Source organism: Mustela nivalis (genome assembly GCF_964662115.1).
Source record: "Mustela nivalis genome assembly, chromosome: 12".
Lineage (NCBI taxonomy): Eukaryota > Metazoa > Chordata > Mammalia > Carnivora > Mustelidae > Mustela > Mustela nivalis.
Window position 1 is genome coordinate 64,589,531 of NC_139031.1, and position 22,950 is coordinate 64,612,480.

Below are 22,950 nucleotides of genomic sequence, written 5' to 3' on the forward strand. Positions count from 1 at the left end.
CACTGCTGGAATGTATAAGACTAAGTCTCCATTGCAGTGAGTCGGACACATGTAGCAATGGTGAGCCAGCACCATGGTGGTTAGAGGACAGGCTCTGGAGCACATATCCCTGGGCTTTGTCTCACTGCGCTGCTCCCTATCTACCTCTGTGCCTTTGAACAATCTCCTTAAAGCTCTATTATCTCATCTATAATGTGAAAGAAACAGCACCCTATCCATTACGTTGCTCAACAAACTAGAAGCCAGGAAGTCGCCCAGGATCATTCTGTCGTTCCTACTCCGTAGCGAACTTGGGATGAAATCTGTCAACTCTACGACCATAGGGATCCAACATCTCCCCATAGCTCTTGTATCTTAGCCAGGAATGCCTGCATTTTATCCCTCCTGCTTCTCTTCAGCTTCCCCACCACTGCCCTAATCTAGTCTCTGTGACCTTTGGCCTGATCAATGTACGCCCCAGCTTCATGGGTGTTCTTGTTTCTACTCTTGCCCCCCTCTAAGCTGCCAGAAAGCAACCTGAATGTTAGTTTGGAAATGGGAATCAGGTCAGTGCCTTGTTTAGAAACTGCCAGCGACTCCTCCTGCTCTGAAAATCCACGCCAAGCTCTTTGCCATGACCCTTGCCTCTTATCTAACCTTTCCTTGTTCTCATCAGCCCTCCCCTGTTCCTGGAGCATGCGAGGTATACCCTTCTTAAGGCCTCCGCACCAGCATTTTCCTTTGTCTTAAACTTTGGTCCTTGTGTTAGTCCATCAAGCAGCTATAATAAAAATGCCATAAAATAAATTACCATGGAGCGGGTGTCTTTGTAATCACAGATATTCATTCTCACTGTTCTGGAGTCCGGGATGTCCAAGATCAAGGTAATGGTAGATTCAGAGTTTGGTGAGAGTGCACTTCCTGGTTCAGAGATGGCTGGGCTGGTTTCTTGCTGCTTCCTCACATGTTGGAGGATCATCATGGGGTCTCTTTGGTGAGGGCACGAATCACATTCATGAGGGCCTTGCCCCATGACCTCATCACCTCCCAAATGCTCCATCTCCAAATACCATCACATTAGGTTTCAACCTATGAGTGGGGGTGGGGCCCAGACATTCAGTAAGTAGCTGTCCCTCAGACTTGACATGTCACTACATAATTCAGATCTCAGCTCCAAATCTAAATCTAAGGGGAACCTTCCCTGAAGACAGCATCTGAGTGGAGCACTGTAATTTCCCTTGCTTTCTTTGCTTCATGGTATTTATCAGAATCTAAATTCATCTTGTTCATGTATTTATTCTGTTCCCCACTATCTGCTCCTCAGTAGAAGACAGCGCTTTGTAAGAGTGGCAATCCAGTCACTGTTGTGAAGTAGCATCCCTTCCAGAACAGCTCAATAAATATTTGTTGAATGAATGGATAGAAAGTGGTCTGTATAGAAGAAGCTCTTAACAAATGTAAGTTGATTTTATGATGATTAAAAAGAGATACTTCTTTTATTTTGTCCATTTGAATTGGCAAAAGTTTACACTTAAAATCAATTTTGTAGGGGTGCCTGGGTGTCTCAGTTGGTTAAGCATCTGCCTTCAGCTCACGTCATGATCCCCGGGGTCCTGGATCAAGCTCCTTGTCAGGCTCCCTCTCCCTCTGCTGCTCCACCTGCTTGTGCTCTCTGTCTTTTTCTCTCTCTCACGCTCTCTAACAAATAAATAAGTTCTTTAAAAAAATCAACTTTGTATTTTTTTCTAATAATAATATTAGTGTTTTGGGGAGAGGGGAAAGCAAGGAGAAGCCCACTGAGAGATATGGTGTCTCTGCAGCAGGTCCCAGAGGCTCCCATGTCAGTGTTTTGCGAAGAGAATTTATAGAAGACCCTGTTGCTGGAGAAACGGGGCAATATACCAGTCTTGGGAGGAGTCAGACCAGAAGTATGGGAGAGTCTGTCTAAATTTTAGAAATAATAACCAGCAGAATTATCATGGATAGCTGTGGATTTGGAGCAGTATTTCATTGGCATATCTCTGTCTTCTTGGGTACCAGCTCAAGATTTTCTCTAATTGTGGAAGTTTAAGACACATAAATGCCTGTTGGAGTTCTAGCCTACCCTTAGCTCTTAGGTCTTAGAAAGAGGCAATTTGATGAGTCTCAACCAATTGTTTACCAGACAAGCATCAAGTCAACCTTGGTCCTGACCACCACATCAGTTTCCCTGTTCTGACTGGCACTGCAATTACCTCAAGGCACAGATTTTCTCTTGTGCACTTCACCCATTAGTGGGGGAAATCTCTAGTCCCACCATTGGACTCTCCAGGCTTTGTGTACTTTTATGGACTGTAGCCATTATTTGGCCTGCTTGTCTTGGATAGATGTCCAAGATCTTGGATTCAAATTGGCCTTTTTAAAATTTTATTTGTTTGAGAGAGAGAGAGAGAGCATACACAAGCAGGGGGAGAGGGAGGAGAAAAGGAGAGGGAAAGAGAGAATCCCAAGAAACTCCATGCTGAGCGCAGGGTCCAATGTGGGCTCCACTCAAGGCTCAATGTGGAGCTGGATATCACGACTGTGAGATCATGACCTGAGCTGAAACCAAGAGTCAGATGCTTAACCGACTTGAGCCACCCAGGCTCCCCTTAGATTGGCCTTTTGTTTAGTGATGTTTGCATGTCACTACCTTATACTCTGCTTGGAGCCACACCGGTGTTGCCATTTGTGGAGCAACTCTTATATAATGCCCTGTACTATCTGTTTATGTGTGTCATTGTTAATCCTTCAAACAGCACCCCAAGCTGTTTATTACCTGTCCCTTTGCTAAAGAGGGTCTCTCTCTCCTTGAATTCGGTCCTTGCCCTCCCTCTCAAAAAACATTGTACTTCAAATCTTTACTTGGAGACTCTGGAAATTTGATCTTCTCTAAAATCCAGTGAGATAGGAATCATTCACCACTTTTTCTAGAAATAAACAAAATGAGGTATACTTTAGGTTAACCAAATCGTTCATTTGTGTCCTTGATTTACCCAAGAATTAACTTTTGTTATATCAAAATGACTTTACATTATAGAGCTTAATGACAATAATATTGAACTCCTCATAACTACTATTATCACATTTTTTTATGTCCTTCTAGACTTTTTCCTGTACATAGACAAGGGATATTTTAGTATTTAAGCAGTATATATCCTGTTGTAATGGAACATAATTATTTTTTAAGTTCTTCCATGTAAATTTCAGACTTTGAAGAAGTCTGAAATTTTGGGAGCAAGAGGAAGAGAAAGGCTTTAAATCTTTATCTTCTACTTTCACTTCCCCTACTCTTCGCTTGAGATCATACAATGACAGGGAAAGGCCAACAGGAGGCAAACTCTGATACCCGGAATTTAATGTGTGTGAACAGCTGCCTTATATTCTTTGCTATTATCTGGTTGTTTTTTCCACTAAGAGAAGTTCTTTTTTTCTTATCTTCAAAAATCTTGTACATCACTTTCTAAATTGATCTAAGCCCCAATGTATAACGTAGTAGGTTACTGTCTTATGAGGAAATGTGGAGTGGATGATGAAATTTGACTTTTAGCTTCAGATTTGTCTTCAGACCCTGACTCTGGCATTTTTCTGGCCGTGTAGTCTTGCATGAGTTACTTTTCTTTCCTGAGCCTCAGTTTTATCATGTGAAAATGGACATAATAGTACCTACAACAAAGATGGTTTGTGGAAATTAAGTGAGAAGTAGAAATGAGGCATCTAGCAAAGGGACAGCCCACATGGGAGGCCTCCAATAAAGAGCAGGTATTATTTTTATACAATTCCATTTACTTGAAACTAAAATAGAAATCAAATCCCCCATGAAATATGATATTGAGCCGAGTCCAATCATTCAACACTTAGTTCCATATTTCAAGTTAAATTCCATGTTTGTAAAGAAAATCAACATCGACTTCTCTACATTCTCTAGTGTATAACACTATATGTATAGCTCCATTTTGTTTTTTTTTTTTTTAAGATTTTATTAATTTATTTGAGAGAGAGAGAGAATGGCAGTGGGGAGAGAGAGAGAGAAAGAGAGAGAGAGAGAGGGAAAGAAGCAGACTCCTCGCTGAGCAGGGAGCTGGTGTGGGACTTGATCCCAGAACCTGGAGATCATGAGCTGAGCTGAAGGCAGATGCTTAACCATCTGAGCCACACAGGTGCCCCTACACAACCTAATTCTTATAAAAATGAGGCATCAAAATATCATTCCTTAGAGACTAGTGGTTTTACTAAGATTCCTTGGTGAGTTACACTGATACTTGCATTACTAAATTAAACTAGATGGTTCTCCATGGATGGGGAAGCAATTTGATCAAATAAAATAGAACAGAGAATTGAGCCCTAATAAGTGTTCTCTTTGGAAAATTTTCCTGATACATTCTTTTGTATGATTACTATATAAAGTTATATCCATGGCACAAATCTTACCTTTCTGTATAGTTGAAAACATAGTGATCTAGCTGGTAGCTCTATGTCAATGTAGCTTTTTCTGAAAAGGAGTACAATTTTTATATGTGTGATTCTACCTTTTCATCAGAATCCAAACTCATATTCCATATGTGACTGGGCAGCCTGTTGGAAGAACTGCCCCTTACCAATTCCAAAGACAGAGTAATCCATTTGAAAAGAATTCTAAGGAAAGAGATTAAGAATATTTCTCAACACTTTATGGTACTTGAGTAGTCAATTTACTCATCTGACTAAAAACCACATTTTTATATATATATATGTGTGTGTGTGTATATGTATATATCATATATATCCTATATATATGATATATATATATATATATATATATGTAGTATATGTAAGTGTATGTATGTAGGACATGTTCCTGTCACCAAGGAGTTTACAAGCCACTGAAAGACAAATGTTCAAACATACAAGTAGAGTAAAAAATGCTGTTTAAAGACAGTTCACATAACTCTCAGTAAAACAGGAAGAGTAGTGAAGGCTTCACAGAGAACACAACGGCAGCTGAGACATGGCCAGGGACAAAAAGAGGACGGAGATCCAGGAATGGAGTGTTTGATGGTGTCTGATGGATGGTGACACTAAACAGTGGTAAGGGCCAGCACACCAAGGGGCTGTACCAAAGGCTGTGGTCCAGTGGTAAGGGCCAGCACACCAGCACACCAAGGGCTGTAGTACAAGAGGCTTGTACTACAAGAGTATATTTTCTTTTTGGCAAATAGAAACATGAAACTGGGAGGCAAAGACTTAAACAGATTTCCATTTAAGAACAGGGCTGTCCAGGGGCGCCTGGGTGGCTCAGTGGGTTAAAGCATTTGCCTTTGGCTCAGGTTATGATCCCGGAGTCCTGGGATCGAGCCCCACATCGGGCTCTCTGCTCGGCCGAGAGCCTGCTTCCTCCTCTCTCTCTGCCTGCCTCTCTGCCTACTTGTGCTGTCTGTCAAATAAATAAATAAAATATAAAAAAAAAGAACAGGGCTTTCCAATAAAACTTTCTGTGATGATGAAAACTGTCCTCTGTATACATTATTCACTATAGTGGCTCCAAACCCATGTGGTTATTGAGTGCTTGAAATGTGACTGGTGAGGCAGAGAAAATGGAGTTTTTAATTTGTTGAGATGTATGTTTTCATAGCTGTCTGTGGCTAGGAGCTATCATATTAGACAGTGCCTTTCTTGAAAGACATACCTTGGCCATCATTAAGGAGAGACTGCAGATATGACCTAAGTAAAGGAAGCCAGAAAGAAGGTTATTTTGAAAGGGCAGGAGGCTGGACTATTGAAGGCTAGAAAAGTCATGGTTGCTGAGAGGGTAAAAGATGAGGTGCCTTGTACCCCCAGTTCCTGGCCCAGTGACTGACCCAGTTGATAAGACATCAGTGTTGAATGGATTGATTGACTATAGATTTTAAAAATCACTCAAAATTAAATCTCTCCTGGGGCGCCTGGGTGGCTCAGTGGGTTAAGCCTCTGCCTTCGGCTCGGGTCATGATCTCAGGGTCCTGGGACTGAGCCCTGCATCGGGCTCTCTGCTCAGCGGGGATCTTGCTTCCCTCTCCCTCTCTGCCTGCCTCTCTGCCTACTTGTGATTTCTCTGTGTCAAATAAATGATAGAATCTTTTAAAAAAAAATTAAATCTCTCCTGGGCTGGAGAATATCACATATTCTTCTCCTCAAAATATACATGTAAAGGAGAGGAAAAGGTCAACCTGTCCTCTAAGGATTTGCATACTTGGCCTCCAAAGTTTGTGAGAGGAGGGGCAAAGGTCCATTGAGAGAAGACAACAGTATTTGGCTTCCTCTGAAACTGAGAAGGGAGTAGCGATAGAGTTTGTATGGATCCCACAGTAAAGCCCTCACATCTTGCTCTTTCAGAGTGCTCTGGAGAGCACGGGGGCCTCAGATGGGGAGATGATAAGTGTGTCCAAGGAGGCAGACATCAGCTCCAGTGCTCTCCGCTTCAATAAAGATCCCTGTTCCCAAGTTTGGCATGGAGGGCCAAAGTGGATCAGCGGGCCTGTATTCTGTCTGGAGGTCCTGGGGGAGATTGCCTTCCCTGGCCTTTTCTGGACTCTAGAGGACACCTTCATTCCTAAGCTTGCTTAACATGTTCAAGTATCTCTCTCTGTCTCTCATCTCTGCTACTGTTGTCATATCTTCTCTTCCGACGTTCACCCTCTTGCTTCCCTCTTAGAAGGATTCTTGTGAGTACAGTGGGCCCACATATATGATTAGTTCCAGGATAACCTCCTCATCTCAAGATCCTCAGCATTCGCAAAGTTCTTTCTACCTTGTAAGGCATTATCATCACAGATTCTGGTTTCAGGATGTAAACATCTGTAGGGTGCTTTTATTCTGTCCAGAGCACCAACCTGCTCAGGTAATAAAAGCTCATTTTCATGGCCGAAAGAAAGCATGCAACTTTTGCTTTGCATCACAATTAAATGTATTAGTGTAACTTGCAGTGAATAAACATTTTCTAGGACTTACATATTTAAGAGCCAAAGCTTTAATTTCCTCAATATTTATTATGTTCACATTTGACTTAGATTGGCGACTGTTGCTTTCCTCCCTTGTTGTGTTAATGAAGTTGTGTCTTTCCAAAGAGGTCAGACTCGGAGCCGATTTTCTCATGTGTGAGATGAGCTGAACTGACCATCTCTGAGAGTCCATTCAGCTAACATCTTATCTATGCTCCTTCCTATTATTCTACTTTACATTCAGAATTATATTTTATGAACCAGCAAAAGTTCTGGTTTCTCCCCAGAGCAGCAAAAGCCAGACTGTTTTTTATTTGATTTTCACTCTGTTCTATATGCCTAAAGCAGCTGAGCAGAGTTTGTCGATTGGGACTAGAAAAACAATGCCTAACTCGATTTTACTCATATATACTCGCAAATAATTGGCACAAGTCTTGTAGCCTAATAAATCACTGCTCTCTGGGGCTATATTCAAAGCAAAAATTCGCACCTATCACTTGTGTTGGGTAATCAGAGAGGCTAGATTTGCATAAATCCTATGGACATGAATCATCATCTAAAATGTTTTATTGCTTCCTTGTTTTTCCATAATGTCATGCTTCATTGGAAATAATCAGTTTCAAATGAATGTTCAGGATCTTAAACTTCTGGAAATCATTTTAAAAACGAAATGCTAAAGAAGACAAACTCTAAAAATGTTTTTAGTTTGTTTCATTGGGCAAGGGACTCCAGTGGGAAAAAAAATAAATCATGGGGCTCTTGCTATTTGAAAGCTCAAGCTATTAGTTTAAAACTGGTAAGTAGGCATCAGAATTCATTACATCGATTTAATTTATTCTTTTCGTTTTCTCATGCACTATTCTCAACTTCAGTTTACCGGAAATGTGTCTAAAATGACCTGATAATATGATGCCCGAGAAATCAAATCATGAATTTAAAACAACTGCCCTGGAGCACCTGGGTGGCTCAGTCCATTAAGCCTCTGCCTTTGCCTCAGGTCGTGATCTCAGGGTCCTGGGATCAAGCTCCATGTGGGGCTCCATCCATGCTCAGCGGGGAGTCTGTTTGTCCCTCAGCCCCTTCCCCTGCTTGTGCTCACTCTCTCTCAAATAAATAAATAAATAAAATCTTTAAAAAAAATAAAAAATAAAACAGGGCTCTGAGCCCTGGCCCTTGAAGAATTTTGGAACTCCACTGCACCTTCTTTCTTATTTATATTACTACCTCTTGGCAGTCATGGGCCATTGTGATATGGCAATTTATAATAAGTATAGATTTGTTCTTCACCCACTTTTCTTGGCATATAGCTCCTAAAACCCTTGGCGTTTTCCAAGTAATGAGAGTTACTTTTGTTATGTTAATGAGGTGGATTTGGGACACCCCTTCAGGATAGGGGTTGGTTGCCAGGAAAACCTTGTAATCTGAGGGATGAAACTTTCAGTCCCAGCCCTCTGACCTCAGGGGAATGGAGGGGCTGGAGGTTGACTGAGTTGCCAATTGCCAATGATTTAACCAATCTTGCCTACATAATGAAGCCTCCATAGAAACCCAGAAGAAGAGAGTCCAGAGAGCATTCAGGTCGGGACACCAGAACACCTCCACGAGCCAGACTCTACCGAGATGCAAGCTGCCTCGTTCAGGATTTCACCTTTTACATCTCTTCATCTGACAGATGGTTTGTATCCTTGATCTTATTGGAACTTGTAACACATATTTGTAATAATATTTACTTTGTTATAAACCATAACCTGGTAAATAAACTGGTGTCCTGAGTTCTGTGAGCCACTCTAACGAATGAACCAAACCTAAGAAGGGAGTCCTGGGGACCTCGTCCAGCTGGCCGGAAGTAAGAAGTGCAGGTAACAAGCTGGATGGGCACATGGCATCTGAGATGGGGCAGTGTTGTGGGACTGAGCCCTTCACCTGCGGGATCTGATGCCATCTCCAGGGAGAGGGTGTCAGAATTGAGTTGAATCACAGGACATGCAGCTGGTGTCGGAGAATTCCTTGGATGTGTCGGGGAAACCCTGCACACATTGGAATTGGTGACCAGCATCTTAGCCATTCACTCCTTTCTAAGAAAGTTACTGTGTTCACCTAGAATTGACAGTTTAAGCAACGAAACTCTGGGAATTCTTTCTCTCCAGCAAGGCCCAACACCACGTGTCTTATCTTGCCTTCCGTGAAGGGGAAGAAATGGGAGGGGAGAGGGGGGCAAAAGTAGGGGGACGCAGCTGGGTGAGCATCACTCAGCAAACCATTAACAGCTCCCTCTCACTAGATTCATCACAGATCATTAGTTTACATTGCTGAAGTATTTAAAGACCTTTACTATTTATTGCATGTATCACCTTCTCATCGGATTCTCATTATTTGCTTAACACATATTTATTGAATACCGACTGTCAGTTACCATGTCAGGGTGTAATGGCAAGCAAACTGGGGAAAGCCCTAGGCTTGCAGTTGTTACATTTTAGTGGCAGAGACAGAGATATTAATCCCAGAATTACACAGTTGTGTTATCATGCTAAGGACAATGTATTGAATCAAGACAACAATGAAACAAATGGGATTTTTATATCAATCTATATAGTCACAGAACACATTTTATATACACATCAGGTCTGATGTGGATTTGGGAATCCCTGTGACTTCACTGAGGGTTTTTTTCCCCTCTAAATTATTTAATTGCAAAGGGAATTTTGCATAACTGGAAAAATTGAACAGCTTTAGAAGCAGCCCAGGAAAATAATGATTAGAAAAGCAACCTTTGCCCGAGATATCAGATCCATTAGTAGTGATATGTGCCACATTCTCATTTACATCCTAAAACTGAAACCTCTAATCAGGTATAACAGAATAGGAAATGTTAAATGCTGCCAGACTTTGCATTGTCCATACGGAGCAATTACAGAGATGTCTCATTTACCTACCCCTACCTACAAGCTTGTTTAATCAAGTGTTTATATCTCTTACCAAAGAGGCCTTTGTCTAAATCCATTTGGTTAGCTCCAGACAGCATGGAAAATCACTTTCATTGGGAATGCTTCTCTTTCTCTATGTCAAAAATAAAAGAGGCGGGGCGCCTGGGTGGCTCGGTGGGTTGAGCCGCTGCCTTCGGCTCAGGTCATGGTCTCAGGGTCCTGGGATCGAGTCCCGCATCGGGCTCTCTGCTCGGCAGAAAGCCTGCTTCCCTCTCTCTCTCTCTCTGCCTGCCTCTCCATCTACTTGTGATTTCTCTCTGTCAAATAAATAAATAAAATCTTTAAAAAAATAAATAAATAAAAGAGGCAAGGGATTTATTATTCAAACAATGTCAAACTTATACATACAATTTATCAAAAAGACCTCCTGCATTCTGGGAGAAAAATCATTATATTTGCGTTAAAGCCCAAACTAAATTTGGGGGACTTTTCATTCATATGTATGTATATTTATATGATGTGTGTGTGTGTGTGTGTGTGTGTGTGTATACATAAAATATCATAGTAGGTAGTTTATTTTCACTGTGGGTCCATTCTTACTCTATTCTTAGATTCTTAGAGATTGAAGCCACATTCTCTCCTTTCACAAATTCCCAGCCTTTCCTTTCCAAGTAGGAGCTCCACCTATCATCTTTTATCCTTACTGACTTGATTTGAGAAAATAAGAGGAAAAGAAGAAAGTTCTGAAAGTTTCACTAAAATTTCTCAAGGAACTTCCTGCAAGAAACATTTGCCCACCACTGCAACAAGGGCATTGACCCGTCTTCTGAACCCCCTACCACCCATTGCTTATACGTCTTTTATGGGTACACAGTATGTGCTGCCTATGCTTTCCTTTTTCAAAAAAATAATAATTGTTTTATTGATATAATTTACCTATCATAAAATCCACCCTCTTAAGGTGGATTTAGCATATTCCCAAGGTTGTGCAACCATCACCACCATCTAATTTCAGAACATTTCATCACCTCTGAGAAAAAAACACATACCCATTCACAGTCACACCCATCCCCACCCTCAACCACAACCAGCTTTGGCAAAAATAATAGATTCTCTGTCTCTATGGATCTTCCTATTCTGGAAATTTTATGTAAAAGGAATCATATATATGTGGTCTTTTGTTTCTGGCTTCTTTCACTTAGCATGTTTGCCTATGTTTCTTTTTTAAAAGATAATTATAAGTAATAAAAAGTCAAGTACCTGTGATCTATAGTCCACCTAGAATATGTGCCCATCAAAGTCCTATCTTTAAACTTTCTCTATCCCCAGCTACCAGAACATGGCCCGGGACATAGCAAGTATTCGGAGAGATGTTCGTGTTTATGGGTTAGGAGGAAGAGATGAGGGAGGAGGTAGATGTGAAGCAAATAGGAGAAAAAAGATGAAAAGAGAGAAGGAAGAAAAGAAACAAGAGCAAAGAAGAGGTTGATATGTGGATAAAGATACATATAATGTGCTCACCTGGAGCCTGGTGTAGGTGTCCACCTACTTCTTACAGGAACCCCAGTGTAGGTTCTTTCTCATGTAGCCTCTTTCCCTCTACCTGTGAATGGAGCTAACATTATCTACCCTATTGTCTCCTGTAAGGATTTAAAAGAGCATGAAATTACAGTGTTTGCACATCATATTCAATAAATGTTAGGGTTTTAAAAAAATTTTAATTGATTCTTTATAAACTAATAGCATTGTTAATCATATGAACTAAGCATTTCTATACTCTAAGGATTTGGGCAAAAGATTTACCAAAAAAAAGCACAAGACCAGAAGGATGTGAGTGAATGACAGAGAGCAGTAAAGTACAACATTAAATCATTATCTCAAAAAGAGAGAAAATGTATTTAAGCAAAGGAACAGAATATTGCCTACTTATAGTCATTGGTTTTACATTATTACTATTTATTTGTAGGTATACAGGAATCAGAACTGGAATGAGAAGATTGCACGGGGAGTTACTTTTAGGGCTACTTAGTTATGCCCTTTTACCATGGAAACACGGAAACCGAAAGTCAGCACCACAGATACATGTGGTCATTAATTATGTTTCCACGTGGGTTGTGGAAGAACATCTCTAAGCACCACCACTGCCAAAGGGAACAGGCAGAATAAAAGTGAATTTGCACTTAGTACTATGCGTTCGTTGGGATCTCAACAGGAAGCAGAGGTATCAGAGAAGGGCTTATTTACAAAGAAACTGTTTTAAAGGTGTGGACAAGGAACTCTGGGCTAGAGACAGTAGATATCTCATCACTAACCAAAGGCCTAAGAAACTGGAAGAAAGTGAAAGGAACTAGAAGGCTAGAGTCATATAGAGATGGCCACCGGGAGAGGAGCAGTGTTCTTCATTTGAGGAGATAGTCAGACCCAAGCAAATATCAGAAGGGGGCTGGGGAAAAGAATGCCCTGACACCACTCTTCTGTCTCCCTTTGATTTCTTGCTTGGGCTCCACAGTGGGCTGAACTCTTCAAAAACCAGTGACTGGGATTCCGTGTTAGCCAGACAGACTTCCTTGCACAAAGAACAGGGCAACGAAGAGTGGAGAGAAGATGATAGGAGATACCTAGCATTTGGTAACAGAGATTGGTTTCTTCCTCATCTTATATGCCTTTATTAAATTTGTGAACATTCCCAACCACTATCTTTGACTGCTTCCAACTCTCCTACCTCAAGCATGGATCTTGGCAATGAACAACTGAATTAACGGGGTCTTTGTTTCATCTGCCCCCCAACCAAACTGTGCTTCACACCAACTCCAGATTAAACTTCCTCTCTTCTACTTAGTTTCTATAACCCCCTTCTTGAGAGCCTTCCCTTAACATTCCTGGACTGAATCATTTCTTCCTTTGTGTTCCCACAGATGTGGCATACAGGTAAGAAAGCGGGGAGAAAATGGTTGGAACAAAGGCTCTGGAGGTGAATTGCCAGGTTTTGAGACCCATTTTTGGCCACATAGACCTTGGGCAGTGTACCTCATCTGTAAATTGGCAGTAATGGTACCTACTTCACTGGGTTGCAAATAGAAGAGAACAGAATTTAGCCCTGGCCTAAAGCAAAAACTCAGTAAACATTGGCTCTACCCCAACTAACTACCACCATTGACATCCCTGTTCCTTTTCTCAGGATTCACGGTATTTGGTGAGACCTTCGACAGTAGGGCCATGCCTCATGCATCTCTGAACACCACTTGCTTTTTCTTGTTTGCCCTCCTCCAGATGATCTCTCTCCTGAGAATTTCATAGTGTGCTGGAGTTAATTCTCACCACCACTGTGCTATCTTAGCAGCACATGCATGTGCTCTGAAAACTCATGCTTTGCCCTCTACTCTCATCCTCTGGTTCCCCACTCTGTGCATGAGTTCAAAGTTATCACCTGAGGAGGATGACCACGCTTGGAGCAGTGGGTTTTCCGACCCCCGTTGCACACTGGGGCCATCTGGGTTGCTTTTTAAATGCCAATACTCACACTTCACCCACAACCCCCCCCCCCCCCAGGTAATCGATGAGCAGCCAAGGTTGGGAATTACTGTGGAATATCACAGATTGGAAAGATAACCTGGAGGTAAAAGACATAAAAGTCACAGCAGAGACATTTGTAGTTACCATTCCTAATGCCACCTGCCAAGGATAAGGTTGTGATTTTTCTGCATCATCTGCCATTGTTCAGCCATATTTTTACCTCCATTGGCAGCTACATCTCCTGAATCATGATAAGGTTTTATTTTTTAATGTTGATTATTCACCCAGTTTATGCTTCTAATTCCTTCTAGAAACATCTCAAATATGAAACTTGGTTTTACTTATTTTCAGGTGTGAAACTCTGATGCTGATTTATGTAGATGTTCTGCCTTCAAGTAGGTGACACACACCTTCCCTCTAAATAACTCCCATAGTTATTTACTTCTAAAGAAAACAGTACAGAAAGGGGGCAAAAAGAATAACTTTGTGGTGGTAAAACGGACAAACACTACCTCAGCCAGGTGATCAAAGGTAACATCAATCATAGGTCATGTTGATAGTTTGTACTGTTGATATGCTGAGATGAGAATGTCACTTTAACTCTGTGGTCTCTCTCCCCTGAATGTGCAACCCTAATCTCATCATGAGTAAAACATCAGACAAATCCTAATTGAGGGGAATTCTACAACTACTTAACTAGTACCCCTCAAAATAGTGAAGTCCATTGAAAACAAGGAAAGTTGGAGAAACTATCACAACCAAGAGAGGCGTAAGCAGACATGATGATTAAATACAATTTGGTATCTAGATGGGATCATAAAACAAAAAAGACATGAGACAAAATCTAAGGAGCTCTGGATAAAGTAGAGGCTGTCGTTAATTGATAATGTGTCAAAATAGGTTTATTAATTATGACAATGGTTCTATACTAAAGCAAGATCTTTGCAGGGGAAACTGGGGATGGGGTGTATGGGAACTTTGTACCATCTTTGCAACATGCAAATGTGAAACTGTTCTAAAATTAAAAATTTCATTGAAAAAAGCTGGTGTTGTTTTGAAAGTCATCAAATGGTACAAGTTTTAAGTGGTAAATGTTTCTACTTAACTTCAGTTTCAACCCATCGCTATGAAACCAGTGGTTTCGAATGGGTGCAGGTATCACATTCATCCTGAGGGCTTATGAAGAGGGTTGCCAGGCACTACCCCACCGCCAGGGGGCCTGACTCAGGTGTGGGTATTTGAGTATTTGCATTTCTACAGGCTCACAGATGATGCTTATGTTGCAGGTCCTCAGGCCAAACCCACTGCTGTATAAAATCTCGGGAGTTCAGACACCAGCTTATCTTCCTCCCACTTGGTCGGCAAGCCAAGAGGTAAGGTGGTTTTGTTTGAGTGTTTTTTCTCTTGGAATACTTAGTTGATCTTATGATAGAACTGTCATGTAACCATTTTAGTATAATTCCACTTGCTTTTGTTTAACTATCCTGTGCACAGTTTTTAGTAATCAGTAAATGCTTGAAAGTTAGTTACATGAGACACATGCAAACTTCCAAATGGAGGGCTGCTCTACCTGCAAATCTTCACGAATGCAAGAAATGATACAAAAATCCTAAAAAGAATCTAAAATCTGTTGTGAAGTTTCTCAGCTGGGGAGTGCATGCCTTCAATCCACAGGGATGAGAGGAAGTCCATGTTTGGATGTTTTTACTTGCAACTCTTATCTGTCAGGATTAACTCAGAAAGGGGAGTGTGGGAGGGCTTACCCATTTGATAGATGTTGGATTGTTCACAGCAAAGAACTGATTTTGTTCTTGCTGGAGATTTGGTTTGTGAGGGCAGTGCCCGAGAAAGCAAGCTGAAGAAAGCTACCATAAAGTTATTGGTATTTTGATCAGAAGCATCTTCCAAAGCTGTTTACTCCAAGACGTAACAGGAAATGACACCCCTATCATGGCTTTACATGGATTATATAGTGTGGGCAGATAGCTCTAAAAAGGGAATTTCAGGTTAAATTAAAAAAAAAAAAAAAAAACCACCCAAAACCTAGGCTTATCACACTTCAAAATACGCTGCATTTTACTGAAGCTAGATCATTGAAAACCTTTGACAGGTTGATAAGTTCTTTTGTGTGCACGGTATCATTCCATTTTAGATCCTTACTAAAATGTTTTGAAACTTAGTGACTTTAGTAATGATAGGGTAGAACCTGGTATGTCACTGTTTGTTATTAACGATGATCTAGATACTCTCTTAAGAAAAAAAAAAAAAAAATTAAGCCCACAAGGCAGGTGCTCCTGGTTATTCTCGAAACCCAGGTAGCAAAGAGCTTCCACCCTTTTTGATTCTAGAGTTTGTTGCGAATGTCTGCAGTAATTATCTGTATTCAAACATCGTATTCTTTGGACTGCAGTCTACCACAACTCATGTCATGTGAAGCTCTGGCCCTGGCCTCTCTCTTAGCCGGACTTGTGGTTTCCTCCTGCCGAGCTCCAGGGGTTGCTTGCTGCGAGCTCCGGGGCGAGGAGGGAGCAGCCGTGCTGCAGGGGCGGAAGCATGCCGCTCCTTCACCTACGAGATGCGATGAGACGCGGGGAAGGAATGAAAGAGCGATAGGAAAAAATAGCAACTGTCGACGCAGGGACTGACAGCTCAGATTGTCAAAAGTCCTCCCCCAGCCCTTCAGACCAAGTTTATTTAAAAATAATACAGAAAGCAATGGAGAAAATGCCTTCTCTTTCAGGAGAGTTGCTCTGAAAGCTTTGTCTCCTCTGGAGCTAACAGGCTTCAAGTCTCTCCCCTTTTTGCCCCCCACGCCCCACCCCCACTATCCTTTGCTGCTGCTTCTCCTTTGTGCCCTAGCCCGGAAACAGAGTAACAGGCTTATGTAATGGTATGCATTGAGAGACTTATTTTCTTCTCCTATATTGTTGCTCTGATAAATGATCCGGATTCAATTTTCATTATATGTTTGTTTCCTTGTTTTTCTGTTGTCCTTTCAAATTTCAGGTACAACCCGTGTGTGTGTGTGTGTGTGTGTGTGTGTGTGTGTGTGTGTGTGTTGGAGAGGTTCATCTTACTAAGGCTGCTCTGCGGAGCAAATGAGTTTGTATGTGAAAGCAGCTTGCAAAGGACAAGTGCTTTTCCCAGTGTATACTGCACAGATGCAAGCTATTTTTTTTTAACCAAGAGCGAGCTAATGCTTATTGAGTCAGAAATGTTGCCACATCTGAAGCTAATGATGCACTCTGTGTTGGCTAATTGAATTTAAATCAAATAATAAAAATTATGAGTGTTGTAACACTTCTTCACGACCCCTGCCTTCTCTACTGTGGCAATGCTGGGGGTCTCTGGCTGGTCTCTGGGGGTGCACACGCTGGCCTTTCCCTTCCTAGGAAGAAAATCCAAGGACTTTGTGCAGCTACTTGGGGTCCATTGGCCCGTGTCTAGATAAGAACAGAGGGTTAGGGCCAGACACACCTGGCCTTGAATTTTCACCCACCCCAGCTATGTGATCTCCGGCAAGCGCTCCAGTTTTCCTACGTTAGAATTCTCTCTGCAAAACTGGGGCAGTTGTTCCCTTAGGGTTCCGGAAAGACAGGGAGTCTAACTTCTCATAAGTGTTCCATAGTCTTAATGTTAAACAAGCAGCAACAGTGTTGCTCTATCTTCTACAGGGCCTCAACCAGTGAATAAGAGAAGTGAGGTCAGGAATAACAACACCCAGAAGGCAAAGAAGTGTTGCTTGCTGACAACCTTGTGCATTTAATCTTGAAAATAGATTTCCAGCCCCAGTGCATAAACTTCTGATACTTTCCTGTCTTGGGTTATTTATCATGGTTCCTGGTCTTCCCTTGAGATGGACGTGCCCAGGCCTTAAGCACGAAGTACCCCATTCATGACCGTGGAAAACAAAATGTGTGGTGTCATAACATTGAACAATTCTTGGGGTCCGGAGCTTGGATTTTTCCACTACTCTCCAATGCAGAGGTGACTCTGAAACGATTCCTACAACCGCCATTACCACAGAAGAGTGCAAACCCCACTTTCTGACCATGGAGTCAAGATCTGCATTATTACTCGGTAAACAGATGATCTGAGGGGACAAACATAGAAGAGCGGTATCCTACACTGCTCTTAGTCAACAGGGACAAAAGGCAGAATGACGGAAATCCTCCCAGGGTGAGACTGACAGTGCCAAAGCATTCTCATTGACAAGCCTCGCTCTGTCGGATTTAGGCAAATTAGCAAGTTCAAATAGGTGGCAACTATTCTTGTCTTTCCAGCTGTGGTGATTCTCCAGCTCAGTGTGATACTTTTATCTGCTTCCCTGATCAAGATGCCTGAAAGCTGTGTCCATTTCTCCAGGGTATCATTAAAAGGAAATGGAAGTGTATCCACCGGGCCCTGCCAGTCTTTCTTCCGCTTAGGAGAGGTTTGACTGGCATGTGACACTCTTCTTCACAGCATGTGGGAAGCCTGAAACCAGCTTTGGGTCCTGATAGGAAATGCGAGGAGCCCAAGCCATTTTTTTTTTTTAAGCCATTTTTTGAAATGAGAGAGTCTGCGGCTTGCTCCTCTCAATTTCCTCATATTACTGGAAAACTTGATGTCCAATATCTTTGGAAACTTTGGAGTTACTCTTGGGGAGGTAGCATTCTATGTTTCCTCTGCCTTGGAGATCTCTGCATCGAAGACTAGAGAGAGAGGAACTAGGGAATTACATTTCTTTGACAACCTTGGCACTTACTGCTGTAATTTGAGGGCTGAGAAATATTCATTAGTTTATTCACTTACCTCATTATTTCTTCTTTGGGTCCTGGCCAGTGCTCGATTGCTTGTCTCATCAATACAGCACCTGGCTTTGTGGGGTTGTGGATTGTGGAATGGGACTTGGAAAGAGAAATCAGAAATCCCTTCTTTTTGGACTTCAGGATAGTAAATTTGTCAGTATGCTGAAATCATGGCTTAGTCTTTGCATTTAGGTTATGTAACACAAAGAACTTTTGAGAACTAGCCAAATCCCAGATTGGTTGGGTTTTTGTTCTTCTTTTTATTGTTGTTGTTTTGTTTTTTCTTTTTTTTCTTTCTATTTTTTAATAATTTTTTTTTTATTTTTTATAAACATATAATATATTTTTATCCCCAGGGGTACAGGTCTGTGAATCGCCAGGTTGTTTTGTTTTTTTAAAATAGATTTTCTCTTCTCCTAGTTCCAGTAGTGTTGACTGGCTCCATTTAAGAATTAAAACTGCTTTTCTGGGTGTATGATCCCTATCTGGCCTTGTGATGATGGTTCTAAGACCTATTTCCTTCTGTCTCTCACCTGTATTCCTTAACCAATACCCTAGCCCCTTACCTGACTGAAAAAGTCAGAGCCATTAATTTCTTTTATCTCTACCAAATAATGTTGCAGTATTCTTCCTCGCTGATCCTTTGGCGTGGGGCGAGGGCCTACAAATGATGGCCCATGGGCTAAACAAATCTGGTCCGCCTCCCATTTTTTGGTAAAGTTTTATTAGAACAGTCATGTTTGTTAATTTATATATTGCTGTTTTTAGCAATATAATGGCAGAATTGAGCAGTTGGGACAAGGAATGTGTGACTTCCAAAGTCTAAAAATGTTTACTATCTGGCCTCTGACCGAAAAGTCGGCCAGTCCCTGCTATGAGGAAATGGTGTTGGTCTTCCTTACAAGAATCCCTATTCCAGTCCATGGATCCCACCTTCTTCCTCCTCCTCCCTCCTCCTTCGTTACCTGTCTCCACCAGTCCCCTTTCTCTTCACATCTTCCGTTCCTTTTTTCCCGGTCCTTCTTCCAGTGTTCAATCTGGGTTACTTTACAGATGGTTCAATTCCTAACTGACATAAAGTCCTGAAGGAACAGTGTCTGCAGAATGAATAAAGATCAAACTATCCACGAGCCAGTACTCTGCAAAATACCTCCAGTCCCCATCTTGGGCCATCTTGTCCCTACCCTGGAGCCAAATGGGATGATATTCACCTACCTCCAGGCTCTCACTTTGGCCAGACCCTGAAACCGCCTCCTGCCCTTCATGTCTTTGCTTTCTTAACCCTATCTCTCGAAACAAAGTTGAAACAGCACCTTTTCCCACAAAACCTTTTTTCCACCCCAAATTTAATCTCTCTTAGAACACAGTATTGTGTTCTCCTTTGTATTTCCCTTGTCTTTCTCTTTCCTGCTTCAGTGGCAGAATCTTGGCCTTATTTCTCTTCGATGTCTTTATGATACCTAGTGCTATGTAAATACTACCCAGATTCTGTTGAAATGGTTTGGGTTTCCCTTACCAGGAACGTGAAACCTTTGCGAAAAGAGGGTTTGGGATTTTCCAAGCTATTTTCCTTGAAATATGTGTGAGAACCTGAAGTGTGTCATACATACTCAGGTTTTGTTTTTTGAATATTGTCAGCTTTTATAAATCTCCGTCGTCTTTTGTGGTACTTGGAAAATATGATTGGCTTGCCTGATTTTTTTTTTTCCATAAGTCAGTCCTGTTCTATAAATCGGTGTCTTATGTGGACATGCCAAGACAGTTATACACAACTGAACATTTCTTACAACTGCAGAGTGTTAAGGCTGAATTTGCATAATAATGTCTATGGAATTTCTTTTTTCCTTCCTGGTGAGTGCATCAGTTTAATCTTTGAATTGATAATGAGCACTGCCTCTCAGGAAATTAGCTGGAGAAAATATCCACCTGTGTCAGGGTGGGTTTTCTTTCTTTCTTTCTTTTTTTTTTTTAATGATTTCAGAAAGATGGTTATAAATGCCCTTTAGGAGTTATTCTTGAAGGCATATTTTGTATGAAACTTAGCTCATCAGCTTAAATCTTTTCTTAGATCTGCCATCCCTGCTGTTGGAGTAAGTAATTTAACTCCTATTAGTGGTTGGGCTTGAGTTTAGCAGGTGACAATCTGGTGCTTACAAAGCCAGCATCAGTGGCTTTGGTCCTCAAAGAAGACTGAGTGCTTCTGTATGGCCACAACCTACAGCCCAAACCCTGGCCAGGTGTCTGGAGATGTGTGATGTCTGGAACAAAGAAAACTTGTCAGCACTGTGGTCAGGTCTCTATAAATTTTGTGTGTGTGTATGTGTGTGTGTGTGTCTTGTGTCTAAGATCTGGTATCTTAGAAATACTTGTCAAATTCTTGGTGTCAGTTTATCTTTTGGGGGGGTTCTTGAACTTTTGGGTCTGTGTTCTTAAGATTCGGTAAATGAGTCTAGATGATTTAAATAAGAGGAATTCTTAGATAGAGGGCATAGGGGTCCAAAGTGACACTTCCTTCTTCCTCCTAGATGTGCACCTCATCAAAGAAGTGATGGTGCTGGGTAGACTGGAGAGAGCGCAGGCCCTGGGGTCTTGACCCAGCTGTCCCAAAAGGAGTTAGGGAAGATGCTTAGTCTCCTTGCACCCCTCAACCACTGTCTGGTCCGCCCTTGAATTCTTTTCTTATGAAGAGTTGATTAAAGAGTGAGCCATCCATGAGCTGGGAGAGGGGTCTCCCCCGGGGCTTGAGTCTCTTTTATGGACAGTTGTTAATAAAAGGGTGGATTGATTATTATTTGGGGAGGAGGTTTGCTGGGGAGCAGGATTTCATGCCTTTTCTCCCTTACTTGCTCAGGGTCTCAGCCTTCTTTGTCTCAGAAATGTCTGGCTTGATCCTGCTTCTTGTGGCCTTGGTTGTGGAATGCTGCCCAGGCAGGCTGCTAACTTCCCTGATAACAGGCTGTGACTCCCCCTTTGCTGGCCTCCAGGAATCCTGTTAAAGCCTAACTAGGTGCCCGTTCTAAGAGGGATATAAGCACTATTTGGCATCAAATCGTAGTTTTAAACTAGAAGCAACCATAAATATCAATTCTCCTTACAAGCCCAAAAGGATGAGTTGCTTGATTTGAGGTCACAGAACTGGCAGTGACTGAGGACTTAAACCCAGACCTCTTTGTTCCACGTCTAATGCTCTTTCTATTATGCCAGCAACTCTTCCCCTGGACATTTGAGACTTTCTCTTTATGCTCCATTAAATTGATTTCTGAGCTGCAAATTGAAGGTGTGATCTACCATGCTTTCTTGGAATCTTTTTTTTTTTTTTCTTTAAACTTCTTTAAATTCAATTAGTTAACATATAGTATATCATTAGTTTCAGATGTAGAATTCAGTAGTTTATCAGTTGCATGTAGCACCCAGTGCTCATCACAAGTGCCTTCCTTAATGCCCATCACCCAGTTACCCTATCCGACTCCCTTCCCCTCCAACAACAATCAATTTGTTTCCTATGATTAAAAGTCTCTTACGTTTGGTCTCCCTCTCTGATTTTTGTCTTTATTTTTCCCTTCCTTCCCCTGTGATGCCCTGTATTATTTCTTTAATTGCACATATGATGGAGTCTGTAAGCAGTACACCAGGATCATTATTCTTCCTGGGTATGTATACCTTCAATTCAAAACAGCTGACCTTTATGCTGACTATGAGGCAGGAGACCCTGTTCTAAGAGCTCATACATACTAATTCACTGAATTCTTGTAGAAGCTGACTCCACTGGCGCTGTTGCTGGTGGGCAGATTCTGGCAATCTGGCCAGAGTCAGTGTTCTGAACACTGCCCCTACCTTGCCTGCCTATCCTGTCTGTGTCTCAAAACCAGCATGTCCACCTGTCTCCTCAGGAACTACACAGAACTGTGTGGGCTGATCACACCCACTTTGAGGCCATGCCCTGAGCCCTTAACTCTTGTCCCAGGTCTCTTAAAAGTGTCCCTCGAAGCCTGTTACCTCCTTGTCTCCATGTGGAAACGCAGATTGTCCCAAAGCACCCCTGATGACCATCAGAGGAGAACTTACTCACCTTCAAAGGGAAGTCTGTTTGACTCCTCGTGACAGGAATGTGGCGTCAGAGGTCTTTCAAATCTGTGCTGCTGCTGCTTTATATTGGTCTGAAACAGGGATTATTCCCAGATACCAGCTCCTTTGCATGAAAGCTTGACTATGAATAGTACTAATGGTGTAAGAATCGGAGGATTGTCCTTGTTGATCCGTTCCTATCTATCCTGAACTCCGTGGAGGAGTCTCCTGCTTTGCAATGATTTCTATCCAGCTTCTGTAAAGGGGGATGAATTTCTCCGAAGAATTTTGTAGTCCCCTAAACTGATACTTTGTTTGAACATTAGAAAGGTTTTTTTGTCGTTCTGGGGGGTGGGGGATGGTGGGAGGAGTGAACGATGCAGTCCTAGCAGGAGAAAGGGCTCAGGGCAGTGCGAACAGATGGCTGTGTTGGTGTTCGCTCAGAAAGACCTAGAGTCTCCATACATGAAAGTGATCTGTGAGGTGGGGAAGCAGCAGTATGCGTGGCGGAGGTGGGCTAGGCACCGAGCCTGGGCAGGAAGAGAACTGAATGCTCCCCACTGAGTGAGCAGCTGTCAGGTGACACTGGGACAGAAAATTCTAAACTGAGGTGATAAAGTGCCTTGTAGTTTGTGTTCATACAACCAGAGTCCAGAATTTCATAAAGGTTGATAAAATGTTTTAATTTTCCTCAAATCACATCTG